Below are 17992 nucleotides of genomic sequence, written 5' to 3'. Positions count from 1 at the left end.
GAAGTTAACTTAGTTACCCGAACTTCGGAATATGGGTTGTCTAACCTTCTATATTGGCCCTTGGAACCACCTAGAGCCATGGCATGGTTTGTTTTGAACTTGTAATATTCGGAGGATAATTGTTTTTTGTAAAGTCCCGAATGTACGATGGCCCAAAAATCAGAATTTGGGAAAAACTGATACTTTTCAAAATAATCGGAAGTTAACTCAGTTATCTAAACTTCCGAATATGGGTTGTCTAACAACACAAATCATTGTAATTTGAACTTGTCTAACTTAGTTACCCAAACTTCCGAATGTACAACACAAATCATTGTCACTTATCTGCTCTTCTTTACTTTACGACCGTGACTACCTCCCAGTCCTGCACGACCACGGGTTTGAGCACCTTCAGTTGGAGCAGCTTCAGTTGGAGCACCTTCAGCGCTCGATGAAGCTCGAGTTCTTTTACCCGTCTTTGATACTGCCACCTTGGGCGGATGCCTCTTCGTGATTTTCTCCCCAAACTGGGCAGCATAATCTTCGTTATCCATATTATCAACTAGATCTCTAGCTTCTTTGATCTTCTCAGCTGGCATGGGATCTCCGCTCTTCAGGCATGCAGATAACATTTTGGAAACACGCTTGAACCTATTCACCTGATTTTTATACGTAATGACATAATATCAAACTGTAATTACCTAAGATTTATAGGAATAATATAAAATGAACAAAAATATAAGAACACGCACCAGTCTATCATAACCAGCTGGTTTGTCTTTGATGATACAATTATAACTTGAACCCGCCGCAGTAGTGTTGGATTTGATTTCACGGATAACCAAAGGATGTGATACCTTGTTATACCAACTCATATAGTCTGGAGAATTTTCATCACCTCGGGTGGTTCGTCTACCAGTGTCGATAATGAAGTCATTCCTCTTATCCAAGTTATCAAGAACAGTAGGTGGCCTGTGTGAACAATCGTGAGATTATCACCACTAGAGGAGCATAACTCCAACTCCAATTTGTAGTAATCCCCCATTTTCTCCACAGGTTGATGTTGTATATACCCGTGTTGTCGCATCACCCTAGAGGGTTTATACATCACATATCCTGTGGGGTTCCACAATGGTCCAAAATAAAGGGACAAGTCCGACCGAACATTTATATGCCCACTGGCTCGATCTTCCTTGTATGGATCAAAGTATACGTCCGAGGACTTCAATTGGTCCAAAATATCCCTCATGCGAATCAACTGCTGCTCTTTTGTCCTAGAACGGTTGTCTTCAAATATATACTTTGTTCCTCTAGGAGTACCTTTGCACCACCCCGGGTTCTCTCCGGCCAACTTCAGGATAGGGAAGTGGTCATAGATCCATGCCTATATACATAAGAAACCAAGTTTTAGTAAATAGATTGTGTATATTCGGTAGTAATTTCCAAACATTATTTCCGATTATACATAATCGGAAATAAAACTGAGTACCTATCCACCGAATACCAAACATTCGGAAATAGATATGGATCATTTCCTAACGAATATGCGTCATTTGGAGTTCAGTAACCTATAGTTTTTCTGGCCTGTATATATTCGGTAGTAATATCAAAAGAATATTTCCGATTATATATAATCGGAAATAAAACTAAGTACCTATCCACCGAATAACCATTATTCAGAAAAAGAGATGGATCATTTCCTACCGAATATGCGTCATTTGGAGTTCAGTAACCTATAGTTTTTCTGGCCTATATATTCGGTTCTAATATCAAAAGAATATTTCCGATTATATATAATCGGAAAACAAATTAAGTACCTAGCCACCGAATAACCAACATTCGGAAAAAGAGATGGATCATTTCCTACCGAATATGCGTCATTTGGAGTTATGAATATGCATCATATGTATTGTCTACCGAATAACTATAGAGTGAGTTATAGAGTTAAAGAAAAAACCTGCAATAGATCCACGTTCCCGGCAACTTGGCAGGTTCCTAGCCTCGAAGCCTTTCTCAACTCTTCCATCAAGAATGCTAGGCATGCCGTGCCCCAAGAATAGTCACCGACTTCATGGAGAGGATCCAAAAGTTGTATAAGGTTGGCGTCGACCCGGTTGCCAGAAGTATTGGGGAATATGACACATCCCAATACAAAAAGGAGATATGCGGTGGCAGAGTGGTTCACTTGCTCATCAGTTAACGTTCCATTCTTTTCCTTCTCCAAGGTGCCTTGGAACATATTCATCAAAGCTGTAATGTTGATCTGTCTTGTTCTGTAACTTGCATGCCTCCTAAACTCTGCTGTTGTTGTCTCTTCATCCCAACCTAAGCACTTTTTAGTTAGAGCATAAAGTTGTGCCCAACTTAACTGCTTTGTGTAGTTAAACTTCACAGCTGTGCCTTGGTCGGGAAGGTTAAGAATCTGCACAACATCATCCGGAGTAATCGTCATCTCCCCAAACGGCATATGGAAAGTATCGGTCTCAGGATACATTCTCTCCACGAACGCCGATATGGCCATACGATCATGTTCCAACAATGAATTTTCGGCGGCATTAGCTAACCCCGAGTTGGAAACAATTGACTTGAACCTTTCACATTCACCGGATAAAGACCACGCAAGCATTTTTGTTGGTGCGGCGGTAGATTTGAGTAGGCGGACTGCATCTTGATGATCCTATTAAAGTACATAAAAAAATCCTTAATACAAATATTACGATATAACACACAGACAATACATTAATAAAAAATAGTAATTTTATTACCTCGGTTTCGTATACTTCTCTGGCCCATGAGTCTTTGTATCCAAATAGCAATTTTCCTCCATCCGCCGGTAGCCCAAGGATTGTGCCTGCTGGAATACCCTTCTTCTTCAAGTTCTGAGGGACAAGATGTGATGCTTTCTTAGCAATATCCTTCTTTACACCATCTTTTCCTTTTTTGCCTTTTTGGGTACCACTTGGTTGTCCTTCTTCTTCTACTCTTGGCACTGGACCAATTGGTTCAATTTCATGGTGGGGTGTAACTTGTGGAGCAGTTGGTTCTGCACTTTGTTGAGCGGCTTGTTCAACACTTGGTTGCACCCCTTGTTCACTGCCTTGTTGTTCTACACTTTGTTCAGCACTTGGTTGCACTCCTTGTTGACTGCTTTGTTCTTGTAAGCTTTGTTGAGCACCTGAATTATCTTTGGCACTCCTTTCCCTCCTAGCACTAGCTGTCACTTTCTTCCTCCTTTCTCGACTTTGTCTAAACAACAAAGAAAGGAACAATATTTACAAACTGTACAATCGGAAGACAAAGTATGGAAATATAACCCGAATGTACACATTCAGACGTAAGAAGACACATACTGTTCCCGAATAAAAAACAATCAAAATCTAACTAAACATATTTACAACCGAATATGCATCAATTGGAGTTCAGAAGCTCTAAATTTTTCATCCTACACAATCGGAAGACAAAGTACACAACTATAACCCGAATGAACAAATTCGGAAGTAAGAAGACACATATTTTTCCCGAATGAAAAACAATCGGAATATAACTGAACATGTTTACAACCGAATATTCATCAACTGGAGTTCAGAAACTCTAAAATTTTATCCTACACAATCGGAGGTATAAAACATTATATTGTCTTCCGAATAAATACTGGCCCCAAAATGGGATTTTTCCTATATCAGAAATTTTGAGATTTTTTCAATATATATATATATATTCGGTAGTGAGTGTACTTCCGAATACTGTGTGTCTACTTAAACATATTCGGGAGCCAAAAAATTCATTAAACTACCGATTATTACCAGTTTGTATCCAGGAAGATATGGCCAACAATATTCGGCCGATAACCATCAAATATTTCTCCCGAATACTGTCGATGTTCTTGAGAAATGAAGAACATGACTACATTCGGAAGTAAATAAGCATGAATATCGCCCGAATCTGGATAAATAACCGAAAACCCTTGAATTTTTTTTTCTCGATTCGTCGAATTAAAGCGAAATAAACCCCAAAAATGATAGATTCTTACCTAATTGGGGCCATTTGAAGTTGACGAAGTGTTTGACTATCGGAATCGCAACCACCGACTACATCGACGGGTACTTCTTCTTCGCGTTCTTCTTCATTTGCAGCAACAATTTCTTTATTTCTTGCTAAAATCCCAATCTTTGGATCGATACCCCGAGCAACGTTTTTGGTTCTAGGTCTGTGGGTTTCGTTTCCATTATCCATTGTTTTATAAACGAATCGACGATGTTTTGATTTTACGATTCGCGGCGATGTTTCGGTTGAACACAAGAACGAGGGAAAGTTTTTTTTTCTTCCACAATCGGAAGATAATATGAAACTGGAAGAAGAAGAGTTGAAATGAGTAGAATTTTTTTTGATTTGGTTTTTATACAGTTTTACCAGAAGGGCATTTATGTAACTTCAATATCATATAGGGTACCCCTTAACTAGAGTCTTTGGATGGATATAAATCGATGACCCCTAGATCCTTTCGGGTGGCCCCTAAAAACGCGAGTCATAATACTTGCTCTAAAAAAATTGGAAAATATAATTCGCGATGAAAGCGATAAAATCATTCCGGAGGGATTGATTGTATTGATTGGAAACTTGAGAGTAAATTTTATTGACACTCAGTTTTCAAGTAATGGAATGCATATAATTTCTCTTATTAGTATTTCATTAATGAATCACCAATTTTATTAATACATAGAATAAACTAATATCTAATTCGAAGTGTTTACATTGTGCATTTATTACCACAGTAAACAGCAATACAGTGATCCACTTCATCTCCACGGGGATTCTGAGGAGTGCTTTTGTCGATGCAGTTTGAAAAAGCACAGCCAAATTTGCAGTAGCTAGATGCAGTACTCTCGTTAGCAAGTTCATCTTTGAATATACATTTTCCCGCACATATTACAGGACAAGAGATTGCACCTCCACGAGTGTAACAATCTATAACACATAGGTGGTAACAGCCTGCTTCACTATTCTCTATAAACATTTCCAGCACTACGATCACCGTCAAAAAGGCCATCTTCCCATTTTTCTCTTTCATTTTTGAACGATTTCTTTATGTTATTAGAATAATCAGATTATATGTCGACATTCTGTTGTCGTTCCTATGACGACATTCTGTTGTACACACTTTGTTTTCCTATTTTGTTGTTATTCTTGTTTTAAGTCTTTCGGATCTTTAGTTATTTTCCTTTCCTTATTTTTGTAAACACAATTGTAACCGTGTATATAAAATACACTGATCAATTAATTGAAACTTCACATTGTTGTGAAATCAAACAACCTTGTCAACCATTTCTTTATGGTATACAAGAGCTAGCTTAATTTTTTTTTTTGAGAATCCTAATCATCATGACTCTAACAGAAGATCAATCAAACCTAAACCCTCCTAAAGTTAATCCTGAAACAGATATTGTTTTAACTCCATCAATTCCATATTATGTACATCCTTCTGATAATCCTACATCAGTCATCTATACTCCTCTTCTTAATAGTGAAAACTACTGCACTTGGGGAAGAGGAATGATGAAAGCACTTAGTGCGAAAGGAAAAACAGGATACATAGATGGAACTATTGTGAAACCTACAAACCCGACAGACATCTCTCACTGGACGCGTTGCGATGATCTCGCTGGAAGTTGGATTTCCAACTCGGTCGATCCAGGGATTCGATCCAGCACACAGAACTTTCCTTCCGCGCGTGAACAATGGATGAAGATAAAGTCCCGGTTCTCACATCACAATGCATCCAAGCTTTATGCAATCAAGCAGTCGATTACAACATTAAAGCAAGAGAATCTGAATGTGGCGATGTATTGTACTCAACTCAAAACTCTTTGGGATCAGCTAGATACCTTCAAGCCGATCGAACCATGCATCTGCAGAGCAGGTAAAAATTATGTGGATCATCATAATCAAGATAGATCGATGGAATTTTTGCAGGGTTTACATGAAAGATTTTCCTCTCTACGAAGCCAGATTCTTTTAATGGAACCTATGCCATCTCCTGCTAAGATCTACAACCATGTTAGGCAGGAGGAAGAGCAACAAGGTATCAATTCTTCCTCTTTTCCTACGATTGAATCAGCAACTTTATATGCTTCTCGTGGTGATTATTGAACCCAAAGTTTCTCTGCACAACCTGGAGGAAACAACAACCATAGCTCGGGCAATAACAAACGACAACGCCCCTTTTGTGACCATTGCAAAAAGCACGGTCATACCAGGGCCACCTGCTGGAAACTGAATGGATATCCAAAGTACTTACCAAATCCCAGAGACTCTGATTCTCATCCTATCGCTGCTGCCACCATACCAGCGTTTGTGCCTATGCCGGCCGTTGCTGCACCGACTATCTCCGCAACACAGTATGCCCGGCTTCTCTCGCAGTTGGATCCAGCCAATGAAGGTATCGATATTATCCCCTCTGCAAACTTTGCAGGTACTATTTTATATTGTTCGAATCATGTTTGGATAGTAGATAATGGTGCTACTCATCACATATGTTCATCTCTTTCTTTCTTTACTACTTATACTTTGGTTACCAAACCAATTAGTGTGCAACTGTCGGATGGATCTCTTACCTCCGTGACACATATTGGCAATATTGATTTTTCTCCACTCTCAAACTATTGGAAGTTTTTTATATTCCTAGTTTCAAATTCAATTTAATCTCGGTTAGTCAATTGACTAGTTCAACGAATTGTTGTCTCAAATTCTCAAAAGATTATTGTATCTTTCAGGACCTGTACATGAACACGGAGATTGGATGGAGTAAACGCATCGCTGGTCTTTATCATTTCATGTTTCGTCCATTTGCTTTATCACTTTCTGCAAATAATCCTGTTGATACATGGCATCGCCGTCTCGGCCATCCCACTATGGATTGTTTTCGTTTTTTAGCTTCCAAATTTGCTTATATTAGCTCTCGGTTTAATCATTCATGTGATGTATGCCCTATGGAAAAACAAACACGATTGAAGTTTAATAAAAGTCATTCTTTGTCTTCACGACCTTTTCAATTAATTCATGCTGATATATGGGGTCCCTTTGCAACTGAATCATTCACTGCTGCGAAATATTTCCTTACCATTGTGGATGATTATATTAGGTGTACTTAGGTTTATCTCATGAAAACTAAATATGAAACTTTAAAGTTTCTCAAATATGTTTTTGCTTTTGTGATCACTCAGTTTGGTCATTCTATTACCAGCATATCCTCTGGTATCAATAAATTTCTCATTCCTCAATTACAGACTTTTCGTTCTGATAATGGGTCTGAGTTCAAATCCACTGAATTACAAAAGTGGTTCCATCAAAACGGTATTTTACACCAAACCAGTTGTGTTTATACACCACAACAGAATGGTGTTGTCGAAAGAAAACATCGACATCTTCTCAATGTTGCACGTTCATTACGGTTTCAATCCAACTTGCCTCTTCGTTTTTGGGGCGAGTGTATTCTCACCGCTGCGTACTTAATAAACTTAATGCCCACACCAGTTCTGGCTCACAAAACTCCGCATGAACTGTTGTTACATAAATCTCCGGACTATATGTCTTTGCGTGTCTTTGGTTGTTTGTGTTTTGGCAGAAACACGAGAATCTCTCATAAGTTTGATCAGCGTGCTAAACCAGGCATTTTCATTGGTTACCCCCATGGTCAGAAAGGGTACAAATTTTTTGATCTCGAATCAAAACATATATATGTTTCTCGGGATGTCGTTTTTCATGAGGATTGTTTCCCATTTCATGATATCAATACTCACTTCCAGGCATCCCCACCTGTGCAATCTTCGGAATATATTCATTACGATTCTATTTTTAATTCACAATCTTCTACTCCTGTGCATTTGTCACAGTATTCACTGCATGATCCTTCCATGCACGTTCCTGACAGCCATACAGGAAACTCCAATGTTACTGATTCTCTGCCGAGTAACTTGGATTCTGCAGCCACTGATCCTTTTCCCAGTGCACCTCCTGCTCTTCCTGTTCGCTCACAATCCTTGCCGAGCAGCAAATCTCCCGGTTCTAGTTCTCCGAACACGCCAGTTCTCTCTTCGCCAGACGCATCTGTTGTTACACGCACATATTTTCTGCCTGTAACGGCAGTTCCTTCTACCTCTATCCCTGCAGATGATCCAGGACCTACACATGCTCCTTCATCGGCCCCTGCAGTCCCTTCTGTGGACTCCTCAAATCTGCAGCAAATACCTACAGCTCCTACAGATTCTCGATTTTCTCGTGCTAGGAATCCACCAGCCTATTTAAAAGACTATCACTGCTTTTCTACTGAATGTACTTCAACTTCAGTTCACCCTATGACTAATTATTTGTCATTCGAAAAGTTTTCATCTTCTCATAAAGCTTTCCTTACTAAGGTTATTTTGTCCGCAGAACCCAAATCCTTTTCTCAAGCCACTCAATGCCCTAAATGGCGTGCAGCAATGGCAAAAGAGATAATGGCTCTCGAAGCAAATGACACTTGGATTATTGTTGATTTGCCACCAGGGAAAAAAACCATTGGATGCAAATGGGTGTTTAAAATCAAATTTAAATATGATGGTACCGTGGAAAGATACAAGGCTCGTCTCGTGGCAAAGGGATACACTCAGCAAGAAAGAATCGACTACTATGACACCTTTGCACCTGTTGCCAAACTGGTGACTGTTCGCGTCCTACTGTCTATTCGGGAATTAAAAATTGGTCTTTTCATCAACTCGATGTCAATAATGCGTTTCTTCAGGGAGATCTAGATGAAGAAATATACATGAAAATTCCTCCCGGACTAGCTTGAAAAGGTGAGTCCAAAGTTTTTAAACTTAAGAAATCCATTTATGGTCTTAAACAAGCCTCTCGTCAATGGTTTGCCAAACTTTCCTCCGTTTTATTACAGGAAGGATTTCAGAAATCTCTATGTGATAATTCTCTTTTCACATATCATCAAGGCACAACATCTATTTTTGTCCTTGTCTATGTAGATGATATCATCATTACTGGCACAGATAATGCTTTCATTATTTCACTTAAATCACGTCTTACCTCTCATTTTTCAATTAAAGATCTTGGTCGTCTTCAATATTTCTTAGGCATTGAAGTTTCACGATCCTCTAAAGGTATTTTTCTATGTCAACGAAAGTATATTCTTGACAGTCTTAAGGATTATGGACTTACAGGAGCTCGTGTTTCATCATTTCCGATGGATACACATCTTAAGTTATTACCTACTGATGGTAAGGCTTTACCTGATTCCAGCTCTTATCGTCGTCTTATTGGAAGACTTTTGTATCTTACTGTCACTCGTCCAGATATTACGTATGCCGTAAATTATTTGAGTCAATTCATGCAGCATCCGCATACCGCTCATCTTGATGCTGCCCATCGTGTCTTACGATATCTTAAAGGTACCATTGGACATGGTATTTTTCTTTCTTCGTCCAGTAATATTTCTTTACATGGATACTCTGATTCAGACTGGGAAGGATGTCCTATAACTAGGCGTTCTACCACAGGATATTTAGTTACAATAGGTTCCAGTCCTATTTCCTGGAAATCAAAGAAGCAGCCAACGGTTTCTCGCTCTTCGGCTGAAGATGAATATCGTGCATTGGCAAACTTAACAGCTGAGCTACAATGGTTGCGATATCTTTTTAATGACATGCGCATTTCATGTCCTCTTCCTATCACCATCTCCTGTGATAGTCAAGCAGCAATTCATATTGCTCAGAATCCTGTATTTCACGAACGTACTAAACATATTGAAATTGATTGTTATTTCGTTCGTGAGAAGTTAATTAGTGGATTGATTTTGCCGAAGTATCTTCCGTCCTCCGATCAACTTGCAGATATTTTTACAAAGCCTTTAGGTGCTCCACAGTTTGGCCAATTGGTTACCAATTTGGGCGTTCATTCGGGCTCTACCGCTCCAACTTGAGGGGGATATTAGAATAATCAGACTACTATGACGACATATGTCGACATTCTGTTGTTGTTCCTATGACGACATTCTGTTATACACACTTTGTTTCCCTATTTTGTTGTTATTCTTGTTTTAAGTCTTCCGGATCTTTAGTTATTTTCCTTTCCTTATTTTTGTAAACACAATTATAATCGTGTATATAAAATACACTGATCAATGAATTGAAACTTCACATTATTGTGAAATCAAACAACCTTGTCAACCATTTCTTTATATGTTACTGATCTAGACAAATTATTTTCCCCACTCCCTGTCTCTTAAAACTCTGATGGAAGAGATTATTCTCTCGAGGTCTAATTTATAGTGTTCAGAGACAAATCTTTACCATTAATTAAAATCTTTTAAGCATCACAGGATATTAAAATGTTTCCTTGTATACTGAAGAATCAAGTTGGATCTTTGCAATAAAGCCATTTTGGTTCTTAACTTGTATCATAATAAAATGCCATTTTTGGATAGATTGCAGATCCAATCAACATTCATTTTGGACCAAAAGATTACACCATTCTGTCTCCATTTTTTGTTGTTCAAAAACTTTAAACTCATGTTAGAAGTCACCCCCAAATGGATTGGCACCGGATCCTCTGTGCCCACCAGTAGTATTAAGACACCTGACATGCAATCTGCTAATTAACTGGAACTACCTAAATTTGCGAGATGAAAAATATCTTAGATAAAAAAAAAGAAAGAACAATTGATGCGTGGAATGATTATAGACCGCGCGGTTAGCTTAAACACTTTATTTTATATTACCTATAGATAATAAAAATATGAGCTACATTTAAGAGAAACTCTTTTTTATTTGCTTGGAAAGAAAATTTCATATATAATGAGACTACATATATAGTTTGGAGAAAAACCGAGAGATTAATGTCCAATCATTCACCATAAAAGTGTTCCTTCAAAAATATTTGCTTGCCTTGTTTGCCATAAAATTAAAATTTCTGCTAATATTTTTTAACTTTTTAATTTTTAATTTTGAAAATTGAAAATTATTTAGAAAAACAACACAATCTTTTAAAGTGGAGCTGCTAAACCAACTAACTTTCCTATTTCATTCTTCAAGTAGGAAAACCAATCTTTGCATCACTATTGATGCAGATGCTTCAAATGTTAATGCTTCTAGACCATTTAACGGCCTCAAACACCACAAAACCTTTGGCTTATTCAAGATTTTTAGTTACACCAATGACAGGTTTTGCATTCTTTGTATTCTCCTGTCAAATGAATCAAGACAATGCTAGGATTTTATGGTGCCATTTATGGTGTTAGTGTTGGCATGTAAATAGACCTTTATGAGCCTCGGAAATATTTTTCAGGCCATGACCAATCTCCCAGTTAGTCTTATACACGTAATCGACTGTTGGGAAAAGAATTGCGGTAGTTAAATGACGAGGGTACCCAATTGTACAACACAATCTTTTCGTTTCAACCTATAAATCCGATGCCAAGTGTGATCGTCAATGGACACAGTCGAGACAATACAACAACAAGGTATATACTTGATAATAATTACGATATGAAACCAATATACTGTAGGATCACAATCAAGTGTCTTTGATTAATGTTATAATAAAACAATTATAATGCCGAAGTAAAGTAAATGACACAACAAGATTTTGTTAACGAGAAACCGCAAAAGCAGAAAAACCTCGGGACCTAGTCCAGTTTTGAATACTCTCAGAATTAAGCCGCTATACAAAGAAAAAAGACAACTTCGTATAGTTGAGACCAAGTAATCTAACCCTAGTTACTTAGTTCCCTCAGTATCCCTACGCCTACAACCGTCTGGCCAATGCATGTGAATCCCAAGATAGAAATCACTATTTTGAGTTGCTTTACCGATGTGTAAAGTCTTAAGCACTCAAATCCTTTTGATCTTCTTCCAAACAGTAAAGGAACAAAGCCGTTTGGTAATTACTCCAATAATATTTTAAGAAAAGATTCGTTTTTGGTACTCAGGTTTTGTCCAACTTTTGAGTTTGGTCTAACTTTTGTCCAGCTTGGTGTTTGGTACTTGGAAGTGACGTTGACCCGCATTGACTCGGTTGGACCACAACTTCTGTTTAGTATTTTTTTTAAATATATATATTTACTTAATGCTTTTAAATGTGCTGTTAGACACGTGTTTGGTTCATAACTCAAATGCTTCTATTTAATTGAACGTACAAGATTCTCGAAATCCAACGGTCGGATTTTTGAGATTTCAAAATTTGACCGTTCAACAATATGGTCTCTATAAAAGCTCATTTATCTACTTCCAAACACTTCCTCATCTTCTCATTCAACAATTATCTGCACCTGCCAAATTTCACACAAAAGAACACAATAGAGGGTTCAAGCTCATCATCAACTATCAAGTACCATCTATGTATTTCTGTTGGTCATGTTGACAGAGATTGTCCCTTGGAAGGCACAAAATGTAGTCTAACCAATTGCAAGGGGCACATGTTTCTTAGAAAAGCTGTAAAAGGTGAAAAAGGTTTCCAACCTTATGTGAAGTGCAACTATTGTGTATTTTTCATCTGGTTAGACCAAACATATGTGAAGGCACAAAATATAGTCTAACTGAGCCAACGCCGGTTATTCTTTACTTGTTGAATATCAAAATTATGGAAGATGTTCTGATATTTTATGTAATCTCTACGCTAATCTACTGAACCCCATTCTTGCCGAACAAACATCTTGTCAAGAATACTGATATTGTTGTTCCAAGTCTTCAACTCTTCCTCTTCATACACTCTGTCTGTCTCATTTACATAATATTTCCACTCAGCAGACTTCTTGATATCATTTGCAATCTTCTATGTCAAGTCATCCTCTTTATCAACCATATCACACTCAGATACTTTTGTCTCTTGTTCTATATCAGACTCACCAGCATAAAAATACTTCTCTACAGGATTATATTCATTAATGTTGTTGACCACTTTCTCAGTTGCTTGCACCTTATCTGTTTCTACTTGAGTAACTGACTCCTTGACTCAAATCCACATCAACATCAGACCTCCCTGTTACATTTACAAAACCACCATTCCCACCTACATCATTTACCCCACTACTCAAATCTACAATTGCATCTGACACAACTGCATTTACACCTTTACTAAATTTTATTTTACTACCACCTTACTAACTTTTCTTGTACTGCCATCAACCTCTTCTACACCTTTACTACAAACCAACCAGATTAGCACCACCACCACCATCTGCACTTACACCTGCATTAACATTCACATTTACTTCTCCCACCTGACTTGTAACTGCTTCATGTTCATTACCTGTAGTACTACTTGGCTTGTCGTACTTGCTTAATAATAACAACCAATCTAACTCTTCTTCAACCAAACAATCAGGCCTTGTCACATTTTTCCTAGTGTCCTTTCTACTACTTGTACCCACCAGATAACCATTTTTAGTGGGATAGAACTTGGGAAATTAAGACCCATCCATTCTGCAGACAATAGAACACCAAAAGTTAAATTTATACAAATAAAGTCACAAATCAAACAGTTAGTCACTGCATACTGAAGTAATCGAAAAAAGTATGTTATCACTGCATACAAACAACCCTAAAATATAAAATTTGTCAAAAACATTCAAAATTCGACAAAGTCACCATTTTATTTGTCCCCTTTTCAAGTATTACAAAGTACCCAATTCGAAAAACCCCCAATTTTTTAAAAAAACCCTAAATTATTCAAATCAAAAAATAGATAGATCAAACAACAGAAAATTTGAAATCTTACCACTTACCACCTAAAAATAGATAGATTAAGGCAGAAATATAACAAAATTATGTAAATCTTACACAATTACCACCGAAATATATGAAGAACAGTATAATACACTTCAATCTCCCCAAAATCTTACATATCCTACTTCCAAATCCACAAAACACCAATAAACACCAACAATAACACTTCGATTTGCATTTTTTTTATTGATCTACAATTATTTTAACGACAAATACTCCGAAAACCCTAAAAACTATGTGCCTACGGCGAGAATAAACTGACGAATGAGATGGGTCCAATAAGATTTTAGGGTTATAAGTGTTAAATTTAGGAGAACTCTGCACCGTTGAGATATACGCAATATTGAGTGTATACGTGTAATATTAGGTCTTAGCATGCCATTGTTACTAAAGTTAATTTCCTTTTAGTATTTTCCTATTTAGTTAACCTAGAATTGGACACGTCATGGTCTAACTGAGTCACCGTGGGTCAACATCATTTCCAAGTACCAAACACCATGCTGGACAAAGTTAGACCAAACTCAAAAGTTGGATGAAACCCGAGTACCAAAAACAAAATAAACCTTATTTGAACTCCAATGTCCTTACTTTAAAAAAAAATGAAATTGTTCAAATTTTGGCGATTATTCGATAGATGCTGCACGAGAAGCTTTAAGCCCATAATTTGGATTAATAATCCATTATACAATTCTACTCCATTAGTATTACAAAAGGGGGAAAATTACTAGATATGAGTAATATACAAGGTTTAAGTATTGTTTAGTTTGTACTCAAATCCTTGATTAAAAATAGCGCTATTCAACCGTGGCTTCAAGTTTGATAGGTCCATCATGTTTTCTCCACACTCTTTAATCTGTTTTATTTAAAACCAAAGTCAGTCTACAAAACATGACAACAAAAGGAGTAGGAGAACAAATTATGTGCAGGTTAAGGAATATTCACTTACATTAACAGTGAAAGTAAGCACTAATCTCTCAGGAGATGTTACGAAATTCGAACTTTCAACGTCGAGTGAAGTTAATGAATCAAGAGCTTTATACAAAGATACCGCAATACCTTCTCCTTTGTTGCAAGCTAATCTTACACAATACACACCTTCTTCTACTTGAAACACATCCATTTTCAAAAATTTCTTGCAGACTTGATGTTTTTTTATACGAGTCTTTTTTGGACTTTCGACTATTTTCAAGCAACTGTCTTCTTTTTTAGTCGATGATGATGGTTCGAGTTATGCAATTTCAGTTTGTAGTTTCTTAGCTTGATTTTGTAAATCTTGAATGTATGATACCGCATCTCCTACAATTGATGCCTTATCCATCTGCATAAGTAACCAAATTAAAGTTTAATACAATTGAAACAACAATATACACGTAGCTAGGTTCTTAGTAAACTAAATGAGAAAAGAGCTAAACCTTGGTGATGTTAGGAACCAAAGCACGCAAGGCGTAAAGATTATGTTTCATTCGAACTCTTCTCGTCCGTTCGGAACTAAATATTCTGGTGCTATCAAGGCACGAAGAGCTCCTCTTTGAAGATGATGATGGTGCAGTTGTAGTTGTATTTCCAGACCAATAATCGCCTCCATCATTTTATCCATCTTCCTTTTCGTCTAGTAATCCGTCAATGTCAAAGGCACCAGATGCTGGTACAAAATTAGGATGGGACGGTATTGGATCAGAAACAAGAGTAGCACTAGTAGTATCAGAGACGGGGCAACTGAATCCAAATAACTCTCCCGGAGTGGAAAAGAACTGGTTATTATCATATGTAGCACCATCATTGAAAAACATAAGCTCATTATTAACTTCTTGTTGCTGGTGACAATTACTGTAGTAATTTGGCGCGAAAGTCTTTACGGGTTCTGCGGTTTCTTCTCTAATTTGATCAGTGAGTTCCTGGAAATTCGTAGTGTCGAGAAAATCATTAAATTGATCAAATTCAAATGCTTGAAAATCTGCAATATCCATTGCTAACTCGTTAGTTTCTTTTCTTTGAGACGAGCGTATGACTACTAGTAGGATCAACCAGGTATTTGGATGTGATAGCCGTTGCTAAGGGAGTTTCTTTTTTCCCACTCTTTTTCTTTTGTCTATCACTCTTACGTACTTTTGTGAATCGGGGCGCATTACATGAAGTCAAGAACTATATTAATAGGCCGCAAGTATGAACGGAATAATTGATAGTTTTATGGTTTTCAATATGATAAATTCTAGCTTAGTCTAGTTAGGTAGTTACTATATTGGTTTTTGATCAATTTTTATAATCGAATTGTTCCGAAATGAATAAATTTTTTTTACAATTGTATTTTAAGTTGTGAAGTCACTATTTTTGGGACTTGAATCATTTGATAACTATTTTTGGGGTCGATGTATGAAGGATTTTCCTACATGGACATCCCTGATTGTTTTTGAGTAGAAAACTTACCCAACTGAAAGCAAACCATCAAGAAAATTAAGGAAAAAGATTCCTCTACATTGTCATCAGCAATGAAGTGACATATATTTTTTTTTTCTTACGTATAAATTTCCTGACATGTTTAGGGGCGACCCCAAAAGAATTAGGGGCGACACAAAAGACAAAATAGGGTCACCCAAACCTAAAATGTAGCTATCCCTTATATCCCCTTTTTTCTAATGGCCAAACTACCATTCACAATCGGTAGATAATTTTACAATCGGGAAGTTAATCCACAATCGGGAATCAATTTAGTTTATATAACTTCCGAATATAAAGTATCTCCAAAGTAAAATCTTCTATCTTTTGAATTTTGATTATCCTATAATCGGTAGTAAATAAAGTTATCTTGACCCCGATTAGACTAGACCTTTAGCGAAATGCTACCATTATCGGTAGTTAATTTAGGTTATTTAACTCCCGAATATAGAGTAGCCCCAAAATGAGATTTTGCAAAAATTCTCTATTTTTTTAATTTTGGTTGAGCTTATAATCGGTAGGAAATGAAGTTATCCTGACTCCCGATTAAAGTAGACCTTTGGAAAAATGCTACCATATTCGGTAGTCAAGATAGTTCATATAACTACCGAATATAAAGTAGCCCCAAAATGAGATTTTGCAAAAATCCTCTTCTTTTTTTTTAATTTGGTTGAGCCTATAATCGGTAGTCAAAATAGTTCATATAACTAACGAATATAGAGTTATCCCAAAAATGAGATTTTGCAATCGGTAGATAAAAATAAACTAAACTACCGATTATGAAGGGACATCTAAATATTTTCAATCTATTTTGTCTTATTATGTTGCCCCTAATTCTTTCAGGGTCGTCCCTAAAGACGCCAGGATAAATTTGGCTCACTTTTTTTCATCGATTAACCTTTCCCGTCTTAATCTGTTTTATCGTGACACACAAATTTTTTTGTCCGGATGGAAATGTTTCGTTTTTCAAACCACATTTTTTTTTTAATTAAACCGAAAGAATACGTGTAACCTATCATTTCATCTAATTTACATTTTTCAAGCTAATTTTATGTAACAAGGGGTGAAGGCATTTACTTCAAGTAGTTCGGTTGGATAAGGCGTATGCGTGCTGATGAGTTATATAAGCTTGTAGTGAGTTGAGGATGAAATCCTAGATGTTCAGAACTATATAAAAATGGAACGTGGAACCCACGCAGGGAGCGGGTTCCAAAGTTGATCTGTTCGAGTAACACACGAGTTACATCTTCATGAGAAGCGTAAAAGTTAGAGAATGATATAACTATTATTAGCTTCCATAGTTCCATGTGAGCGTAGAAGTGGAGTTTGTAATTCAGGAGTGATGGTGTAGTTCAATATCAGCTTTTATATCCGAATGGTGTTCATTCAAATGTGTTTTAGAGACACAAATTCAAAGACAATTCAAGTGAATGATCCTACACATGACCAGATAGAAAAGAGGTGAACCTCCTCATATATGGATCAAAAGCTTGATGCTCCCACTCAAATGAGGAGTTAATTAGCATGAGAGAATCTCTCGGTTGAGCGCACATGGTTGATTGCCAGTTTGCCACCCCAGGGTTGGCAATTTGATACCAATGGATATACTTGGATGATAAAATTCTTCGGAAATACCGAATACGTAACGATAAATAGGACGGTGGATATCCCGGATCCCCCATATGACTTATAAATGCCAAAATATTATTTTTATGATGAAAAGAAAACAATGCACCAGAAGGATTTTCATAAAAGAACTGATGATTGCTTAAAAAAAAAATAAAAAAATAAATAAAAGAACTGATTCTTGGAAA

At 36.9% G+C, this 17992-nt stretch overlaps 1 pseudogene; it reads right to left on the bottom strand.

Moving 5' to 3' along the window:
* Positions 1-14493: 14493 nt before the first annotated feature.
* On the bottom strand, positions 14494-15712 carry LOC113312036 (annotated as a pseudogene).
* Positions 15713-17992: the final 2280 nt, after the last annotated feature.

The sequence above is a fragment of the Papaver somniferum genome, chromosome 9 (assembly GCF_003573695.1).
Source record: "Papaver somniferum cultivar HN1 chromosome 9, ASM357369v1, whole genome shotgun sequence".
In the NCBI taxonomy this organism is placed as follows: Eukaryota; Viridiplantae; Streptophyta; class Magnoliopsida; order Ranunculales; family Papaveraceae; genus Papaver; species Papaver somniferum.
Note: the sequence above shows the minus strand (reverse complement) of the source record. Positions and strands in the feature narration are given on the sequence as shown.